We start from the raw sequence: 21,721 nt of genomic DNA on the forward strand, positions 1-21,721 counted from the left end.
TAATTCCAAACTCATTTTATGAATACAGCACCACCCTGAAACTAAAGCCAGACAAGGACACCATGAAAAGCAAAATTATAGGAAAATAACCCTGGTGAATACAGTTGTAAAAATCCTCAACCAAATACAAAGTGAGTCCAACAGCACATTAAAAGGATTATACAATGTAACCAAGAGGGATTTGCCTCATGGATGTAAGTATGGTTCAAAATATGAAAACCAATTAATGTGACACATCATCTTAACAGATCAAAGGATTAAAATCATAAGATCATCTCAACAGATGCAAAAAAAAACAAGTGTTTGACAAAATAAGGAGCCCTGTCATAACAAGAACTCTCAAAAATTAGGAAAGGAGGGAAAATTCCTCAACATAATGAAGGTCATACATGAAAAGCTCACAGCTAGCATCACATTCAACTGTGAAAACCTGAAAGCTTTCCCTCTAATATCAGACACAAGACAATGATGCGAACTTACACTACTTTTATTTAACATAGTAGTGAACATCCTAGCCAGAGTAATTGAGCAAGAAAAAGAAATAAAAGGTACCCATCAGAAAGGAAGAAGTAAAACTGTCACTGTTTGTAGACAAACATCTTATATATTGAAAATTGTAAAGATTTCATATAAAATTTATTACAACTAATAAACAAATTCAGTAAAGGTACAAGGTACAAAATCAAAATGTAAAAATCAGTTATACTGACTACAAACTAGCTGAAAAGGAAATTAGGAAAATAATCCCCAAAACAATAGCACCAAAAATAATAAAATACTTAGGAATACATTTGATTAAAAAGTTGAAAGACTTGTATACTGAAAACTACAAAGTAATCTGATTAAAGAAATTAAAGAAGATGGAAACAAATGGAATGGCATCTTCATATCCATAGGTTGGAAGACTTAATAGTGTTTAAATACATACTATCTGAAGTGATCTACATATTCAGTGCCATCTCCATAAAAACTCCAATGCTGCTTTTTATAAAAATAGAAAAAAATTCTAAAATTCATATGTAACCATAAAAAAGCACAAACAGGCAAGTCAATCTTGGGAAAGTAAAACAAAGATAGAAGCATCATAGTTTCTGATTTCAAAATATATAACAAGCTCACAGTAATCAACAAGGTACAGAACTGCCATAAAAATATAATAATAATTATAGTCATTATATACAGTTTGCTATTTCATATCAAGCTGGAATCAAGATTGCTGGGAGAAATATCAATAACCTCAGATATGGAGATGACACCACCCTTATGGCAGAAAGTGAAGAGGAACTAAAAAGCCTCTTGGTGAAAGTGAAAGAGGAGAGTGAAAAAGTCGGCTTAAAGTTCAACATTCAGAAAACGAAGATCATGGCATCCGGTCCCATCACTTCATGGGAAATAGATGGAGAAACAGTGGAAACAATGGCAGACTTTATTTTCTGGGGCTCCAAAATCACTGCAGATGGTGATTGCAGCCATGAAATTAAAAGACGCTTACTCCTGGGAAGAAAAGTTATGACCAACCTAGATAGCATACTGAAAAGCAGAGATATTACTTTGCCGGCTAAGGTCCATCTAGTCAAGGCTATGGTTTTTCCTGTGGTCATGTATGGATGTGAGAGTTGGATTGTGAAGAAGGCTGAGCGCCGAAGAATTGATGCTTTTGAACTGTGGTGTTGGAAAAGACTCTTGAGGGTCCCTTGGACTGCAAGGAGATTCAACCAGTCCATTCTGAAGGAGATCAACCCTGGGATTTCTTTGGAAGGAATGATGCTAAAGCTGAAGCTCCAGTACTTTGGCCACCTCATGTGAAGAGTTGACTCATTGGAAAAGACTTTGATCCTGGGAGGGATTGAGGGCAGGAGAAGAAAGGGATGACCGAGGATGAGATGGCTGGATGGCATCACTGACTCGATGGATGCGAGTCTGAGTGAACTCTGGGAGTTGGTGATGGACAGGGAGGCCTGGCATGCTGTGATTCATGGGGTTGCAAAGAGTCGGACACGACTGAGCGACTGAACTGAACTGAAGGATTTAGATAAATTAACACATGGAAAGACATAGAATGATTTCTGATATAGTGTAAATAGACAGCAAGTGCTTGTTATTATAGTCACAGACTTGTCACTAGGACTAAATTAGATTTTCAGTTTTTCCTTCATTCAAATATTTGTCATTGAGCACCTACTATGTGTCAGGTATTGTTTTAATCTATGTGAAGAAAACAGGAAATAAGAAAAGACAAATTCCTCGCTCTCATGGAGATCACCTTTGGAACAAACTTCCCTTGTACCACATTACTGTTTAAATACTTCTCACTTTCAATGCATGGAGATTCCAATTTAAATGGATTTAAGTTGCAATTCACCCTTTGGGTTACAAGAAATGAAGTAAGCTAGAGTGAATTATCGGAGAAGGCAATGGCACCCCACTCCAGTACTCTTGCCTGGAGAATCCCATGGACAGAGGAGCCTGGTAGGCTGCAGTCCAAGGGGTCGCTAGGAGTCAGACATGACTGAGCGACTTCACTTTCACTTTTCACTTTCATGCACTGGAGAAGGAAATGGCAACCCACTGCAGTGTTCTTGCCTGGAGAATCCCAGGGACGGGGGAGCCTGGTGGGCTGCCGTCTATGGGGTCGCACAGAGTCAGACACGACTGAAGCAACTTAGCAGCAGCAGCAGCAGCAGAGTGAATTATTACTCAACCCATAGATTTCTGCCATGTATTAAACCATTTTCCAAATCATGACATGCGTCAGTCTCACTCAGTATCATTACTGACACTTGCTCCTGTAAAATCTACCATACTAAGCCTGATTCTCAAAATATACCCATGTTGACTCATCTTTCAGCTTAACTGTATGGTTTTATATTATTCAGCAATTATGTTAAGGCTCATTATCTTATCTTTGGAGAAACAATTAGGCTTGTATAAACTTATAAACATTCTAAAACTTATACTGATGTAAAGAATACTCTCAATATCTTTGAAAAATTAAATGAAATGGGTAAATAATCTACAAACTATAAATACCAAAAGTAACTCAAGAACAAATAGAAAATGGTCAAATACCAGTAACGTTTGAAGAAAGCGAACCATAGGGGAAAAGAAAAAAAAATTTCTATTTCATAAATGATAACAAGGCAAGATGATTCTGCAGGCAAATCTTTACTGAATATTTAGGAAATGTTACAAGCCCTATCTTATACAAAAGTTTTAAAGAACAAAAATGAAAGAAACTAATTATATCCTTTCTGTGGCTCATACAACCTTAATAGCAAAACTGAACAAGAACAGTAAGAGAAACAATAATTATAAACATTGGTAAAAAAATCCTAAATATACTTCCAGCAAAGGGAATTTGGGCGGTGTGTTTAACTTCTTGAGAGTCTAAGACATCACAGTTATTTGGGATTTCTTGTGTAAATAGGTACAATAAGCCTCTCCTCACTATGTGTTACTCTGGGCATGAAAGCAGGGCATTTTTAGCCCTAGTGTTTTCCAGAGTGATCAGCCTATTTCAAAATAGCCTCTTAGAAGTAAACTGTCATATCTGGGTATTGCTAGCCTCATGCAGCTCCACAATTCAATTAAAGTCATCTCTCCCTATCTTCCAATGTTTGACTCTCATTTTTACAGCTTAAATCAATTCCTAGAACTCTAACAGCTTATCTTCCTTAACCCAAATCCCAACTTCAAACCCTGATCCCAACTTCTGACCCATACAATGCCATCAGTCTCTCAACCTAACATCAGTATCACATTTCACACTGCAGACATATACAACATAAAAATGTCCACAAGGATCAAGTTTCTTTCTATAAAAAAATGAGACAAAAACAAAAAACAGGAAGAGAAATGAACCCAGAGGCCACTGATAGCTTTTTTTTTTTTTTTTTTAGGTCTTGGTTTCCTGAAATCCTCCAGGCCAGGACTCAGTTTCTAATTTTTCAATATAACAAATGAACAAACTAATGTGAAAGTTGGTTTTCTTTTAAAGAGGTTTTTGTCATAGTTTTAAAATTTTGAAATCAACCAGGTTTTAGAGTAGCCCTTCAAAAGATTTTGATTTGAAAGTTAAAATATCCTGATTTAAAGAAGAAATACAATGGTCTGTAGTTCTTATCTCTTGAACCCCATGCCAGTTAACTCAGATATTATTAGTTGGTTCCCTCCATATGTTCTCATTCTCTTAATTTTTCTAAGTTTTCTTCAAGTATCTATCTACTCTGCTTCAGAGGGCCATGTGTTTTGGTAACCAGTCCCTAAAGATGGCTCTTGACTGGACTGATTCTGTAGTGGCGGCACCATTTTCTTTGCTTTGGACTTGTGGCATAATTCTGATCAATTAAATTGTGAGAGGAAGTCTTCTGAGTGGCAAAAAGAATGCAACTTTGGGGAAAGTGTTACTTACTTTTTTAAAGGAGACCAAAGAAGGCCAAGGGATATTTCTCTGGACATTGTCATGTTTGGCTGTGATGCTTGGAACTGTGGGAGCCATATTTCTGTTTTGAGGCAAATTAGCCTGAGAACCTCCTTGAAACAGGAAGGATGGCAAAAAGATATTGGAAAAAATGTGTCATTGAGATCACGGAGATGTCTTTTGGGTTTTCTTGAAATCAGTGAAATAAAATGTTTCCTTACTTTTAAAATTTGAGTTTATTCCTGTTCTATTTGCCATCAAAGACAGTCACATCAAAACAGCAGTTTTAGAATGGAAATATTATTCTGCCTTCCTCCCTTCATCTGTGCATACAGATTACTGACTTAATGATACATATTTAGTTTTCATACAAGGATGTCTGATATAAAATATTTGGGTTTTCACTGAAGTGATTTTGTTTTTCTTCAACAATAGAAGCAAGAATAAGAACTTGATGTCTGGAAAGAAAGGCATGATTAATAACCCTGCCTGATGTTAGGCTATCTCCCCAAAGCAGGCCAGGGAAATTCCCTCTGGATAGTTCAGGTTTTATCTATTTCTTTCTCAGTAACTCACTATCAAAGACAGAATTCTTGATTAAAAAATAAAAATGGATTCTGCCATTAACAAGATCAGAGGCACTAACTAAAAATGACGCCAGGAACATTCAAAGCAAATGAACACTATTTAGATGTATGGGTCACCAGAATAATATGAATAAAGGAGAGTTTATTCTGTTTATTCCTGTTTATTCCCAACTTTTAAAAAGTTATAATGGAAAACAAAACCATTAAAGTAAGATCAAATTTAGAGCCTGCAGAAGACCATCTTCTTTTCATCTTGGCTTAGAACACTAAATCAAAAATGACAATTACTTCTGCCTGTGCTTATCTCAAAGACAGCCAAGTAATATGATTGAATGTAAGCTTATTCACTCTCATGAATGTAAATCCAAGATTTAGAGATACTGTACTGTCTTGTGCATTTGTATCCTCTTAAGGTGGTAGTCTGTTCAATTTCACAAATTTGTACCTAATATCTACAACATTTGAGTTTCTGTGCTGTTTTTGAGGGGCAGAGAAAAGGATAGAAACAAGGCAAAAACAAACAAGGTAATTGATGTGTGAGAAAGGCCGTTCTAAGCTGTCTTCAAAGTTCATTAGAGTGTTAGTTTCTGATGCTGTTTAAAATAGTATCTAAAGAAGACACCAAAGGGCAGAAAGAAGTAAGAAACTATCCTCAGCAGAGGAAGGAGGAAAATAATCCAAGAAAAGACAGAGTTTGAACATTGGAGAAATATTTAGAGCTCCAGTAAGTAAAAACTTGAGTCAGGTATTTTCCTGTTTGAACAAACAGGTGAAAGATTACATTTGGGAAAAAATATTCATTGCCAAGAAACTTCTTAAGACCTAATGCTTCATCTGCATCCCAAACCAGAATCTCCAAGGGGTGGAGGTGGGGAAGCAGGCAACAGAATTTTACAAAAGCCTAAGTGATTGCAATGTGAGGGGCAAGACCACGGTTCTTTTCACTCTAAGGACTTCCCTGGTCTAGCCTCCACTATCTCCAGAGCATTTATGACCCACCACTCCTGTCTCAGTGCGCTCCACATACATGGGCTTGCTTTCTGCTTCAGAATTATCTTTTATTTCTTTTTCTCAAAGCATCAAAAGTGCTTCTCCACTCTGCCTAAAGTGTTTTCCCTCTGGGACTCAAATATCAATTCTGAAAGCATTCTTAACTTCAGAATCAAAATTAAACCCTGCTGTTAAATACCCAGAGTTTCCCATTTAGTTCCTCTTTAGTACTGAGTACCTGCATGTGTGCTGTTGCTTCAGTCCTGTCTGACTCTTTGCGACCCTATGGACTGTAGCCCACCAGGCTCCTTTGTTCATGTGATTTTCCAGACAGGAATATTGGAGTGGGTTGCCATCCCTCCTTCAGGGGATCTTCCCGACCCAGGGATCGAACCTGTGTCTCTTATGTCTCCTGCATTGGCAGGCAGGTTCTTTGCCACTAGTGCCACCTGGAAAGCCTCAGTACTGAGCACAATTTACCACTATAAGTGCAGCTGTATGATTGCTGGTTCACGGTTTCTTTTTTGACCTAACTATAAAAACCATGACAGCGGGGAGTATGAGAGTTTCACCCACTCTTTCCTCACCACTTGCTAAAACCATGTCTAGTGGATAGCAGGAGTTGCAACAAAACTTGTAAGGTTAATTAATACATTAATGAACATAAGAAGGAATGAACTGACTATTTTAGGGGACTTGAGGAGATATGCAAGCTATTAATTGTAGAATTATATGAAGAATTTTCATCAGAGAGAATGTCCCTGTTCTTATATAGAAACACTGCCTACTCACTACCTACTTCACTCTCTTTTATTTTTCTTCACTGCAGATAACACCACTGAAATAAACATATATTTATGTTTATATATGTGTGTATATATACATATATATATACACACACACAGAGGCACAGAGAGAGAGAGAGAGAAAAAAGGAATAGACTGTTTCAGTTGGAATAGGCTATCACCTTAAGAGGAGACAAATGCACATTTCAGTATATTCCTCTCTCTCTCTCTCTCTCATTTATTTCTGCAACATCCTATTAGAACTTTGGGCTTCCCTGGTGGCTCAGCTGGTAAAATATCCACCTGCAGTGTGGGAGGCCTAGGTTCATTCCCTGGGTTGGGAAGATCTGCTGGAGAAGGGAACAGCTACCCACTCTTGTATTCTGGCCTGGAGAATTCCATGGACTGTATAGTCCATGGGTTCACAAAGACTAGGACACAACTGAGCGACTTTCACTTCACATTAGAACTTTGAGGGCTACAAGAAAAGATCTTGTCTTTTTGTTCACTGCTGTATCTTTAGTATCCAGAAAAGTGCCTGGTACATATCACGTTCTCAGTAAGTATTTATCAAATACATTATGTGGTATCGGGGGGCATGTATATTTATGAGGTTGAGTGACCAACCATCCAGGTTTGCCTGGAACTGATATGAGACTTTTGTTGTTAAAACCTAGAAAATCCAGGCAAATTGGTATGAACTGGTCAGTTTAGACTGTGAGTATGTTATGAGGGGTTGGGAGATTTAACTAGGGGGAAAAGGAAGGATCCAGAATAAGGCCAGGCTATGCAGAACTGCAGACAGTTTTGGACTTGCCTGTATTTCTGTGTTTGTGGGGAGGAAGTTGATCAGACTCCAGGAATAGGATACAGGACGGATTTGATTAGATGAGTAGGGTTCGGGGAGAGGTTCTCTTGAGGAAATTTTTCCAATAGCGCAAGAAATGATAATGAGGACCCAAGCATGAGAAAGGGGCTGGAATGCACAAGGGAGGCACTGAGAGAATAGACAAGCAATGACTGAAGGTCAAGGCTGAAGGAGAGAAAATGGCCTGATGAGTAACTCCTGCCTTCTGTGATTGGGCTGGGAAGGGCAGTTAGATTTGGCAGCGTTGCAGAACACGGTATGATACCCATAGTTCTGGGAGGTTTGGTGATTTATCTGAGCTCTGAAAAATTGGAGTGTCACACTGGCAACGTTAAAGAGTGACTCAGGTAACTGAGAAAGGCTGGGTAGAGATTTCCTTAGCAGCATTCACTTATCTCTTCACAATACATTGATTCTGAGAAAGATATGCCTACTGAGGATGTGGGCTTTTTTCCCTCTATGGTGCTGATTTATTCAAAGCAATTTTCCAATGCCATTTCTGAAACAACTGAAATTTATTTTATCTTCTTTTTTTTTTGGTAAAAAGAAGGAGGATTATCTATATGCCAGATACATTCAAAGACACTACTGAAAAATGTCTTATCTAAGAAGGTTATTTGGTTGCTTGAATACTTTCAGATGTCCTATTCTTATGCACTACAACTTCAAATACAGGTGTGTGGGCATGTGTGTGTCTGAGAGAGAAGGGAAGGGAAGGAAATCCTCTGTTCATAAGAATTGATTCTGGTTGTGTGGCTGGTTTGTCTGCTGCTGTCTTCCTCCATTTCCAATGACTTTCCTCCCAAAGTTGAAATGTTTAGTTGAGAAAAATGACATTTCTACATAAGAAAGACACTGTGTATGTGTATATATATAATATATATCCTTATGTATACCTATGTATGTATATCTGAAAAGCAAAATGGAGAAGACATGTGATATTTGAGTTTACAACATAAGGTAGATCACATTAATGACTCCAATTCTTCTTCCCTCTTTGATTCCAGGCCACTTTTCACGTGACTTCATCTTCCCTCTGTTAAAGTCTTTTTCCCCGCCCCTTTATTTTACATTAGACCCTATGACTTCTTCCAGCCAAAGAAATGATGGCAGAATTTATGCATGCAAAGTCTAGACAAGCTCCTTATAATTGAGCTTACTCTCTTGCACTTCTGCTATTATGAGAAAACATGCCCAGGTAAGCATGCTGACCTCAGGAAGGAGATGACAGACATATGGTACAGAGTTGCCCCAGAAAAATTACAATAGTTATTATATTAGCCAACCTATTGCCTACCCTCAGACATTGACAAAAAAAATGCTTATTATCACATGCTATTAAGATATTTGTGGTTGGTTGTTATGCTGCATATTGCTGTGATATTTGACCAATCAAGAAAATATAAGGGTTTTAAGAGAGAGTTAATAATTTGAATCAACCAAATAAAAAATACTAACTCTAGATGTTTACAATTCATATAAAAGAACAGAAGAAGATATAGTAATCTACTTTTATTTTCATGTATCAACTGTACTTTAAGGAAATACAGGGAAATTCCAAAATATTTCCTGACAGCTTAGAGCATTACAATTTCAATTCACCTGGAAGAAAAGTTATAGAAAAGGTTTTTGTGAAGGATTTTAATTTTAAAAAGAAAATAGGATGTTTGATAGCAAAATGCCTAAGAGTAGTTCCCCATACATAATTAATTTGCTTACCAGGGATGTGTCAACAAAATCATTGTTTCCATGTCAGCTAGGAGTTTCCTTTTCTTCCTTCCCTTTTCCTGCTTTTGCAGTTGATCTCACTAGAATATGGGTACCCGCAGGGTCATGAATTTCCACATAAATCACTTAAGTCTGGTATGTGTCAATAAAATCTGAAAGTGACAAAAATGAAAGCAGTGATAACTGAAGAGGGAAAGCAGGTGGTAAAAATGAAGACAAAGCTCCACTTGATTACCAGCCCCCATTTCTTTTCATCAGTGTCCCTAAGTCGCCCTGCTCATTTCATTACTTTCTTTTCTCCAACCCCCCAACCCCCGCTTTTTTTCTAGTTTGGCCCCTTATTCTTCTACACCTTACCCTTAAGTCCATATCTCAGACATGGAAGCCATCTCAAGAGGCTTACAAACGAGAAGATGAGTTCACCACCTATTGTAGTTAGTGTTGACACATTTTTGAAATAGAACTCAAAATTTACTTTCCTATCAGTTGAGTTCACTTCAGTCACTCAGTCATGTCTGACTCTTTGCAACCCCATGGACTACAGCATGGCAGGCTTCCCTGTCCATCTCCAAATCCTGGAGTTTACTCAAACTCATGTCCATTGAGTTGGTGATGCCATCCAACCATCTCATCCTCTGTCATCCCCTTCCTCCCACCTTCAATATTTCCCACCATCAGGGTCTTTACAAATGAGTCAGTTCTTTGCATCAGGTGGCCAAAGTATTGGAGTTTCAGCTTTAGCACCAGTCCTTCCACTGAATATTCAGGGCTGATTTCCTTTAGGATGGACTGGTTGGATCTCCTTGCAGTCCAAGGGACTCTCAAGAGTCTTCTTCAACACCACAGTTCAAAACATCAATTCTTCGGCACTCACCTTTCTTTATAGTCCAACTCTCGCATCCATACACGACGACTGGAAAAACCATAACTTTGACTAGACGGACCTTTGCTGGCAAAGTAATGTCTTTGCTTTTTAATATGCTCTCTGGGTTGGTCATAACTTTTCTTCCAAGGTGCAAGAGTCTTTTAATTTCATGGCTACAGGCACTATCTGCAGTGATTTTGGAGCCTCCCAAAATAAAGTCTGTCACTGTTTCCACTGTTTCCCCATCTATTTCCCATGGAGTGATGGGACCAGATGCCATGATCTTCGTTTTCTGAATGTTGAGTTTTAGGCCAACTTTTTTCACTCTCCTCTTTCACTTTCATCAAGAGGCTCTTTAGTTCTTCTTCACTTTCTGCCATAAGGCTGGTGTCATCTGTGTATCTGAGATTACTGATATTTCTCCCGGCAATCTTGACTCCAGCTTCATCCAGCCCAGCGTTTCTCAAGATGTACTCTGTATATAAGTTAAATAAGCAGGGTGACAATGTACAGCCTTGATCTACTCCTTTCCTGATTTGGAAGCAGCCTGTTGTTCCATGTCCAGTTCTAATTGTTGCTTCCTGACCTGTATGCAGATTTCTCAGGAGGCAGGTAAGGTGGTCTGGTTTTCCCATCTCTTTAAGAATTTTCCACAGTTTCTTGTGATTCACACAGTCAAAGCTTTGGCATAGTTAATAAAGCAGATGTTTTTCTGGAACTCTCTTGCTTTTTTGATGATCTAATGGATGTTGGCCATTTGATTTCTGGTTCCTCTGCCTCTTCTAAATCCAGCTTGAACATTTAGAAGTTCACAGTTCACATACTGTTAAAGCCTGGCTTGGAGAATTTTGAGCATTACTTTGGTAACGTGTGAGATGAATGCAATTGTGAGGTAGTATGAGCATTCTTTGGCATTGCCTTTCTTAGGGATTGGAATGAAAACTGACCTTTTCCAGTCCTGTGGCCACTGCTGAGTTTTCCAAATTTGCTGGCATATTGAGTGCAGCACATTCACAGCATCATCTTTTAGGATTTGAAATAGCTCAACTGGGAATTCCATCACCTCCACTAGCTTTGTTCGTAGTGGTGCTTCCTAAGGCCCACTTGACTTCACATTCCAGGATGTCTGGCTCTAGGTGTGTGATCACACCATTGTGATTATCTGGGCCTTTGCTTTCCTATAGTTTTTAGCTATTTGACTATCTAATAGCCAAATCCATATACTATTTGGCTATTGCACTTGAAGTCAGAAATCCAGAAGGTATACAAATACCACATTGACCTTCAGATATATTGTTACTGATATGGTATGAAAATGGAATGCAGATTATTACAAAAACAAAAGTGAAAAATAAAAGCTCTCTGGGAAGATCTAGGTTACTCACATTCCCAAATAGACTGAGAGGTGCCTAGAGGGTCAACGTGTACCCCAGTTTCAAGTGTTCATGGGATTTTCCAATGATAGACAATTGAATGTGAGATGTTATTTTTGTGAGGATGGCCTTTAATGTCTACCCTGAATCTTAGCAGATACAATATTGTAATTACTTGATTGGCTATGGTTGCAAGTTATATAACATGAAAAATAAGAAATGTTTTTCTTTGTAAATCCAGAATATACACTGGCTTCTATTTAAATATACGCATTATATGAGGATGTTAATTGAAATCTAAAAATGGACAAAATATTCTTGTGTTATTCTTATTTCCCTATGCATTCTATTAGAGATTAAGGAATACACCAAGTTCAAAAAATTTGTCAGCTCCAATTAATTGGCATTAGTGATATCCATATTTATGAAAGTGAAATCTCTTACTACAGCTATCATATTCCACTGCCTCTCCTTACATTTAGCTGAATATCAGTATGAAGCTGATATACTCTACTGTCAAATGTGCATTTCAATGAAAGCCTTAAAAACTAAGAAAAATTGACAAAGACAAGCCCATTTTGTAGGTCCATGACATACCCACCTTTTTAGAACCCTGTTTTCAGACTTAACTGAGATATAAACTATGAGTTAGAATGCAAGGGTACCATAGCCAGTTAGCCCACAATAGAAGGTTTATGTTAGGGACTTCCAATTCTAAGTTGTTTTAGTGAAAATTATTCTTTCTTACTGTGAACTCTGCTAATACGCCAATATAAAATTAAATCTTCTTATGCATGAGGGAAGATACTAACAAAAGTTACGATGCCATACAGTGCCACAGACCTAGAGTTTCCTGAGTTCAAAGCCATTTTGTGCTCTCAAGGAAGGTTGTTGTCAACAAAAAATTCTGGTGATAGCTCCTGTTAGTGAACTGTTCTCAAAAGCAGTAGTTCATTTAAGTATCTATGAGTCTTAGTATGTTCATTCATCTTGGAGTGGCTTTTATCATCAATATTTCTGGTGAGTCACAGTTTTCAAGACTGTTACATAATGGAAGCTCCTAGTATAGAGAGTACCATACACCATTATCTTTTCTATGTATGAATTAAACAAACAAAAAAAAAAACAGAAGTGTAGTTGATTTACATTTTGGTTAGTTTCAGCTAAACAGAAAACTGATTCATAGATACACAGACACACACACGTATTTCAAATTACTGCCAATTGTGAATTATTGTAAGACGTTAAATATAGCTCCCTGTATATATGGTAAATCCTTGTTGCTTATCTATTTTATGTATAGTAGTACATATCTGCTAATCCCAAACTCCCCATTCCCCTTTGGTAACCATAAGTTTGTTTTCTATGTTTATGACTTTGTTTCTGCTTTGTACTGTTGCATTTTTAGACTCCCCATATAAGTGATAGCAAATAATATTCATCTTTCTCTCACTTACTTTACTGGTGGGCACTTGGGTTTTTCCCATGTCTTGGCTATTGTAAGTAGTGCTGCTATGAACATTGGGGTGCATGTATCTTTTTGAATTAGAGTTTTCATCTTTTTTGGAATATATGCCTAGGAGCGGGATTGCTGAATCATGCTGTAGCTCTATTTTTAGTTTTTAAGAAAACTCCATACTGTTTTCCATGGTGGCTACACCAAGTCAGTTCCCACCAACAGTCTAGGAGGGTTCCCTTTTCTCCAGATCCTCTCTAGCATTTATTATTTCTCGACTTTTTGATGATGGTCATTCTGATTGCTGTTGAGGTGAAACTTCATTGTGGTTTTAATTTGGATTTGTCTAATTATTAGTGTGTTGAGCATCTTTTCATGTGCTTGTTGGCTAAGTGTATGTCTTGTCTGGAAAAGTGTCTGTTTAGGTCTTCTGCCCACCTTTTGATTGGGTTGCTTTTTGGTATTGAGTTTTATGAGCTGCTTGTATATTTTGGCTATTAACTCCTTGTCAATTGCATCATTTGCAAGTATTTCTTCCCATTCCATATGTTGTCTTTTCGTTTTCTCAATGGTTTTCTTTACTGTGGAAAAGTTTAAGTTTGATTAGGTCCCATTTATTTTTACTTTTATTTCTTTTGCTTTGGGAAACTAAGAAAATATTGTTACAATTCATGTCTGAGAATGATTTGCCTAAGTTTTCTTTTAGGAGTTTTATGGGGTCATTCCTTACAAGGAATTCTTCAAACTCCTATATTGTTGCAATTGGAGACCTTGGGAGACATCATAGAGGGTTACCACGTCACTTACTGTTGTCTTGTTCCCTCACTTTCTCTGCTTTGTAATGTGGCATAGGTCAATTTTCAAAACCTTAGGATAAGATGAAGACTTCATACTTGCAAAGGTTGGATTCACTGGTGGTCACAATTATTGGGTTGGCCAAAAAGTTTGTTTGGGTTTTTCCATAAGATACTACAGAAAAACCTGAAGGTACTGTCTTGCCAAGCCAATATATTCCTTATTTTTGTAAACATATTAATACAAGCCTGGGTAGCTATGTCACCTATACCACTGCTGCTTTTACACTTGCTTCTGGACATTCTGCACTTGAAATAAAGATACTCCACTACTATACTCTATACAGTGTATGCACACTCAGTCACTCAGTGTTCAACTCTTTCTGACCCTATGGACTTTAACCTTCCAAGCTCCTCTATAGGATTCTTCAGATAAGAATACTGGAGTGGCTGTCATTTTCTGCTCCAGGGGATCTTCCTGCTCCAGAGATCAAACCCGCATCACCTGCATTGCAGGCAGATTCTTTACTGCTGAGCTCTCATGGAAGCCCTTCACTCCACACATTACTGTACAGTAAAGTACATGAAAGCACAACCACTCATAGAGGATGCACGTGTATGACAATTTATGCCAGACACATGAACTAACTTACATGAAAAGATGTGAAAAATTGCCTGAGCAACATGTTTTCTTATCACATAATGAAAATCCTAAAGCCTGAGGCTTTAAAAAAAATTCTTCAATTTAAGTCTAGATCTTTGCAATCTCATACCTGGGCTTCCCAGGTGGCGCTAGTGATAAAGAACCCCACCCCCCTCCCCACCTCGTGAATGCAGGAGACACAAGAGATATAGGTTTCATCCCTGGGTTGGGAATATCCCCTGGAGAAGGAAATTGCAACCCACTCCAATATTCTTGCCTGGGAAGTCCCATGGATAGAGGAGTCTGGTGGGCTACAGTCCATGGGGTCACAAAGAGTCAGACACAGGACAAAACCACCACCAAAGCAAAGTAAGTGAATTCTGATAGCTATGTTCTGCCTTGGGAATAAACTAAAGAGCAAAATTATATACATCCCTAAATAATCAAAATGCTCCTTCCTTTACAGAGAGAGGGAGGGCATGAGATGGCTCTATGTAACTGAGTTTCAAATAAACTCTAAAAACAAACAACAAAAAACATCAAGAACCTCACTATATATTGAGGGATATACTGTGTTAGTTGGTGAAAAGTGAAAGTTGCTCAGTTGAGTTCAAGTCTTTGTGACCCCATGGACTATACAGTCCATGGAATTCTCCAGGCCAAAATACTGGAATGGGTAGCATTTCCCTTCTCCAGGGGATCTTCCCAACCTAGGGATCGAACCCAGGTCTCCTGTATTGCAGGTGGATTCTTTACCAGCTGAGCCACATTGGTAGAAAGATTCAATATTGCTTAGATGTCAATTGTCTTCAAATTGATCTACAGAAAAAGTCCCTGGTTTACTTCAATATATGTCATCAAGGTGATTTAGTCGGGCAATATGATCTTACATTCACTTTACCAACAGGCTTCCTACAATTTTTATTAAAAACTCAAGATCCTCATGTAGTAGACTTCATCACTGGCTCTAATGCTCAACTCTTCCTGGCAGCCAAACACTTTGCCATGTGACTTTGCAGTCCTACCCAGCAGGTACATGACTCAGCAGCACAGATTAGTGAAAATAAATGCTGTTTTGAGTCACTGAGGTTTGGGGTGGGTTTTTAAGCAACATCATTGTGGCAACAGTTGACTAACTGATATACACCCACGGAGGATGTCTAGATGACACAATTTTGGCTTATATTAAACTGGGGAGTGTTTTTAACACATATATGTCTAATATTATCCCAGAGACCATGCTATGTGAAATGCGAAAAAAATTCCTGTACTTGATGAACCTTTTATCTGAATGTAAGCATCTTTCTTAATCTAATCATTACTTATAATATAGAGATGGCAATTTTCTGTGCTATTTCATGTGATGGTTCATGAATACTGCTGTCTGGTTGTTTTAAATATTTCAATTAGTTATCCACTTTACTGTACTCCTGCCCTGAGGCTTAAAGCTAGCAGCATTATTTAAAGAGAGAAAAAAGACACTAAAACACTACTCTTGCTGAAGCAATGATGGAGATCATCATAACTGTGCCAAGGTCATTACTGTCAGATATTCTGAATTCTAACCATACAGCCTTAAGGCAGTTGGAACAACCCTGGGGAGGAAAGTAATTGCCATATAATGTGTATCAGTTAAAACTTTCTTTTGTGAACTTTTCTCTGCCAATGTCCAGTGTTCAAAAAATTAGTTATTTTTGGAAAAGCGTGGCTTGCTCCCTATGTGTTTGACATATTATATAGATAATGGTGAGGTTTTAAATGGCCCAGAATTTTTTTTTCAAATTTCAAAATTCATGAGGCCAATAAATAGTTCAATAATAGTCTCAGTAACAGTAATTTGCTGAGGTATAATTTACATAAAACAGAGATCATAATTATTTAGTTTGATGAGTCTTAACAAGGGCATAAACCCATATATATATATATATAAATTCAAAACAAAATACAGAAATTTGCTATTATTCCCAAATCTCCTCTTCTGTCCCTTTGGACACAACTATCCTAGAAGTAACCATTTCTGCTTTCAATCAACATAGCTTAGTTTTGCTATTCTTGGATTTCAAATCCGTGAAATGATAGAGTCTGTATTTTTCATTTCTGATTTTGCTAGATCTTATGTTTTTGTTTTTAGTTCATCCATATTTTTGTCTTTCAGCAATTTTCTCTTTTTACATTGATAGATTAGTATACCATTATAAGAATGCATCATACTTATCCACTCACCTAGATAGACAGGTGAGTTCTTCCAGATTTGGGCTATCATGGAAAGTGAAAGTCACTCAGTTGTGTCCAACTTTTTGCAACCCCATGGACTATACAGTCCATGGAATTCCCCAGGCCAGAATACTGGAGTAAGTAGCTTTTCCCTTATCCAGGGGATCTTTCCAACCCAGGGATCGAACCCAGGTCTCCCACATTGGGCAGATTCTTTACCAGCTGAGCTATCAGGGAAGCCCTTGGAAAGGCTATCAATATTCTTAAATGTCCATCAACAGAGAAATGGATACAGATGTGGTACATGTATACAATGAAACATTACTCAGCCATTAAAAAAGAACAAAATAATGTCATTTGCAGCAACACAGATGGACCTAGAGATTCTCATACGAGTTAAAGTAATTCAGACAGAGAAAGACAAATGTATGATATTTCTTATATGTGGAATCTAAAAATAGGGTACAAATAAACTTATGGACAAAATAGAGTTACAGATGTAGAAAATAAACTTATCGGTATCAGAAGGTAAGAGGGGAAAGATAAATTGGGAGACTGGGATTGACATATACACACTATTATATATACAATAGATAATAAAGACTGTACAGCACAGAGAACTCTACTCAAAACTCTGTAATGGTCTACATGGGAAAAGAATCTTTTATAGAGTGGATATATGTATAAAGAATTAAAAAATCTCATCTAAACATCAAAAATTCTTCTATAAGTCATTCTGTATATATAATTTTCAGTGTGTGTATATGTGCACACACACAGATACTCATAAGTTAATTTTTGACTGAGGATGTGTTGCATATATAGATAAATTTAGAAAGAAGGGACATCTCAAAAATGTTGATTCTTCAAAATGATGAATGTGGTATTTTCTCCCATTTATTTGGATGTACTTTCCCTGGTGACTCAGATGGTAAAGAATTTGCCTGCAACGCAGGAGACTCAGGTTTGATCTTTGGGTTGGGAAGATGTCCTGGAGTAGGGGATGACAATCCACTCCAGTATTCTTGCCTGGAGAAGTCCATGAACAGAAGAACCTGACAGGCTAGAGTCCATGGGGTTGCAAAGAGTTGGACATGACTGAGCGACTAACACTTCACTTCTCTTAGGAAGTGAGAGAAATACATCTCTTTCATTAAATATATTCTAGGTATTTTTTATCACTAGGACCTTGTGGATTTTTAAAAATTATTTCCCAAATGTCTGTTTATAGTACACAGAAATACAATGGCTGTATATAATGGGTTCGTATACTGTTACTTTAATAAATTATTAGTTCAAGGAATTTTCTTTGAAGATTCTATAATGTTTTCTACATACACAATCATATCATCTGTAAATAATGACAGTTTTCTCATTTCTAATAATTACGTTGTTTCTTTTTATTGTCTCACTATGGTGCCTAAGATCTCTAGTACAAAGTTAAATAGAAATGTTGAAAGCTGATATCCATGCCTTCCTCCCTATCTTAGGGGAAAATATTTAATTTTTCATCAGTAAGCATCATGTTAGCTATGAGTTTTTCATAAGTGCCCTTTATCAGGTTAAGAACATTTCCTTCTATTTTTAGTGTGCAGAGGATTTCTTTTTTAAAAAATCTTGAATATCTGTTGAATCTTTTGAAATATATTTCTACATCTTTTATCTGATGATTATATGGGTTTTCTCCTTTATTTGACAACATGGTTCTTATATTGAATTTTTCCAAATATAAAACCAACTTTGCATTCCTAGCATCAGAAATTAATATTATTAGGTACAAAGAGAGATATTACCTAGAAACAAAGGAATTGCTCTGTCAAGAATTATCAATCTCCAATTTGCATGTACCTAACAGCAGAACTTCAAATTATTAACCAATTTGAATTAACTGATATGTTTAAAACCCTCTACTCAATCAATAATGTAACAATGACTACACTGCTCAAAGCAATCTACAGACTCAATGCCATCCCTATCAAATTACTAATGGTGTTTTTCACAGAATTAGAACAAAAAAGTTTTCAATTTGTATGGAAACACAAAAGACCTTGAATAGCCAAAGCAATCTTAAGAAAAAAAACTGACCCATAGGAGTCAGGCTCCCTGACTTCAGGCATGTGTGCTGAGTCATGTCTGACTCTCTGAGAAGTCATTGACTGTAGCCCGCCAGGCTCCTCTGTCCATGGAATTTTCCAGGCAAGAATACTGGAGTGGGTTGCCATTTCCTTCTCCAGGAAATCTTCCCGACCCAGGATTGAACCCACATCTCTTGCATCACCTGCACAGGCAGGAGATGGGGAGCTACATTAGTTAAAATAGTATAGTACTGGCACAAAAAACAGAAATAGAGATCAGTGGAAAAGGATAGAAGGTTAAGAGATAAACCCATGCGCCTATGGTCTCCTACTCTATGACAAAAGAGGCAAGAATATACAATGGAGAGAAGACCATCTTGTCAGTAAGTGGTGTTGAGAAAACTGGACAGCTACATATAAAAGAATGAAGTTAGAACATTCCCTAACACCATACACAAAAATAAACTCAAAATGGATTAAAGACCTAAATGTAAAGCTGAACACTATAAAACTTGCTGATTTTCTGTATAGTCATTCTATTAGTTGCTGAAAGACAGAGGTGCTGAAATCTCTAATTATAATTGTGCTTTGATGGTGTCATCAACTCAATGGACACGAGTTTGAGCAAACTCTGGGAGACAATAAAGGACAGGGAAGCCTGACATGCTGTTGTTCATGGGATCACAAGGAGTCGGACACGACTGAGCAAATGAACAACAACTTTCTCCTTACAGTTCCATCACTTTCTGTTTCAAATAGGTAGGTATTTCTTTCCTATTTAAACTTATGGGTTAAAAATCCACAAGTTGATTTTCTTATAATTCTGGATGTCGGAATTCCAAAATAGGTCTTATTGGATTATAATCAAGATGTTAGCAAGACTTAGTTCCTTTTGGAGCTTGTAGAGGACAATCCATTTGCTTGACTTTTCCAGCTTCTAAAGGCTTCCCTGATTCCTTGGCTTGTGGTCCTCAGTTAGCAATCCTATCACTCTAACTTCTGTTTCCATTACATCTTCATCTTTCATTTTAATTTTCCTATATCCCTCTTTCCCTTATACAGACTCACTGTGATGACAATGGATCCACTCAGAAAATCAGAATTATCTCCTCATTAAAAAGTCCTTTATTTAATCTATTCTGCAAAAGTCTCTTTTGCCATGTAAGGTAAGATGTTAACACACTAGGGGCAAAAGAACTTGGACCTCTTTGGAGAGCAATTATTCTATCTACCATAGTCCACCCTCTAGCCACCAAAGATACATAACCCTATACACAAAATACATTCACCCTATCCCAGGGGCCCCCAAAGTTTCAACCCACTACAGCAGTACTCAAGCCCAAATTCTGATCTAAATCTTATTAGCTTGAAAGTCCAAATTCTCGTTATCTGAAACGAAATTAGGTATGGGCAAGACTGTGAGTATCCTCTGATTTTTAAAAATCTGCACCTGTTAGTATTTCTGGGTTGCCAGCTTCTTCAGCTCCAACTCAGGAATATATGAGGCAAAAACAAAACAAACCAAGGAACTCATCACTATGGTTTTCCTCAGGTCCTGAGATCCCTAGCAGATCTTTTTCTTTCATTCTTAATGAGTCTTATTATATTTTTTTATATATAATATCCAGAGTTTTTAGTTGCATTTAGTGGGGAAAATGGGCTCCCCAGGTGGCACTAGTGGTAAAGAATCACCCTGTCAATGCAAGAGATGTAAGAGATGTGGGTTTGATCCCTGGGTTGGGGAGATCCCCTGGAGGAGGGCATGACAACCCACTTCAGTGTTCTTGCCTGGAGAAGCCCACGGACAGAGGAGCCTGGCAGGTTACAGTCCATAAGGTCGAAAGAGTTGGACACAACTGAAGCAACCTTGCGTGCATGCACACAGTGGGAAGTAGATTTACTCCATACTCCAGGAATCATTCAATACAGACAGTATATATGTAAAGGCTATCCAACACTTTAAATATTAGTATCTATTCCTATAATTATCCTGTCAAATTCTATGTAGCTATATTACTTTTCTAACAAAGAGTTCAAGTTTGTTCTATTAGTCATCAGTATCTACATATGTATTAAAATTTTGATCAATAGGATAAAAACATTTTATTTTGTCATAAATATACTTCAGAGCCTTTTCAAAAAGCTTCTGTAGATGGTAAGCAAATCATATTTAATTCATCTAAGTCTTTAATTTAAAGCATCTTGCTTAATGAAGATTAAATTAATTTTGAGAAATCTATGTTATCTTTTTAATCTGTCTGGATTTTACTCTGTAAATTAATTTTAAAATAATTAGGGCCAATACCAACTAACAGCTCCTCTAATCATTCATCATTAATTGAAAAAATTATAAAAGTAGAATTGCTGATCAAAGTAAGTATCCCAATTTAGAGAGAAATTTATGTTTTAAAAAGTTTGGCAAAAGTTAGGCATATAGGCTTGAGGAATAACCTTTATTTGGGCTCATATTCCAAGAATGGATGCATGAGTCACAAAATTAGGCCAATTAGAGTATATTTGGCTTAAGTTATTTTTCTCATTCTTTAGAAATCCTAGGATGTGCCAATTATTACATAATGCATTAAGTCCAAAGCATAGTGTTTGGGTGTGTTTCAAAAAGCATTGAGAACTTTTTGAAAGAAAAGATTCAAACTATTCAGATAAATTCAGATAAAATATACAGATTAATTTGTCTCAGAATTATTTTATTCTAATTTCTAAGAAACTGAAGCTGAGCATCAAAGAATTGATGCTTTTAAACTGTGGTGTTGGAGAAGATTCTTGAGAGTCCCTTGGACTGCAAAGAGATCAAACCAGTCAATCACAAAGGAAATCAGTCCTGAATGTTCATTGGAAGGACTCATGCTGAAGCTGAAAGTCCAATTCTTTGGCCACCTGATGTGAAGAACTGATTCATTGGAAA

This window comes from Ovis canadensis, chromosome X, assembly GCF_042477335.2.
Source record: "Ovis canadensis isolate MfBH-ARS-UI-01 breed Bighorn chromosome X, ARS-UI_OviCan_v2, whole genome shotgun sequence".
NCBI classification, from domain to species: domain Eukaryota; kingdom Metazoa; phylum Chordata; class Mammalia; order Artiodactyla; family Bovidae; genus Ovis; species Ovis canadensis.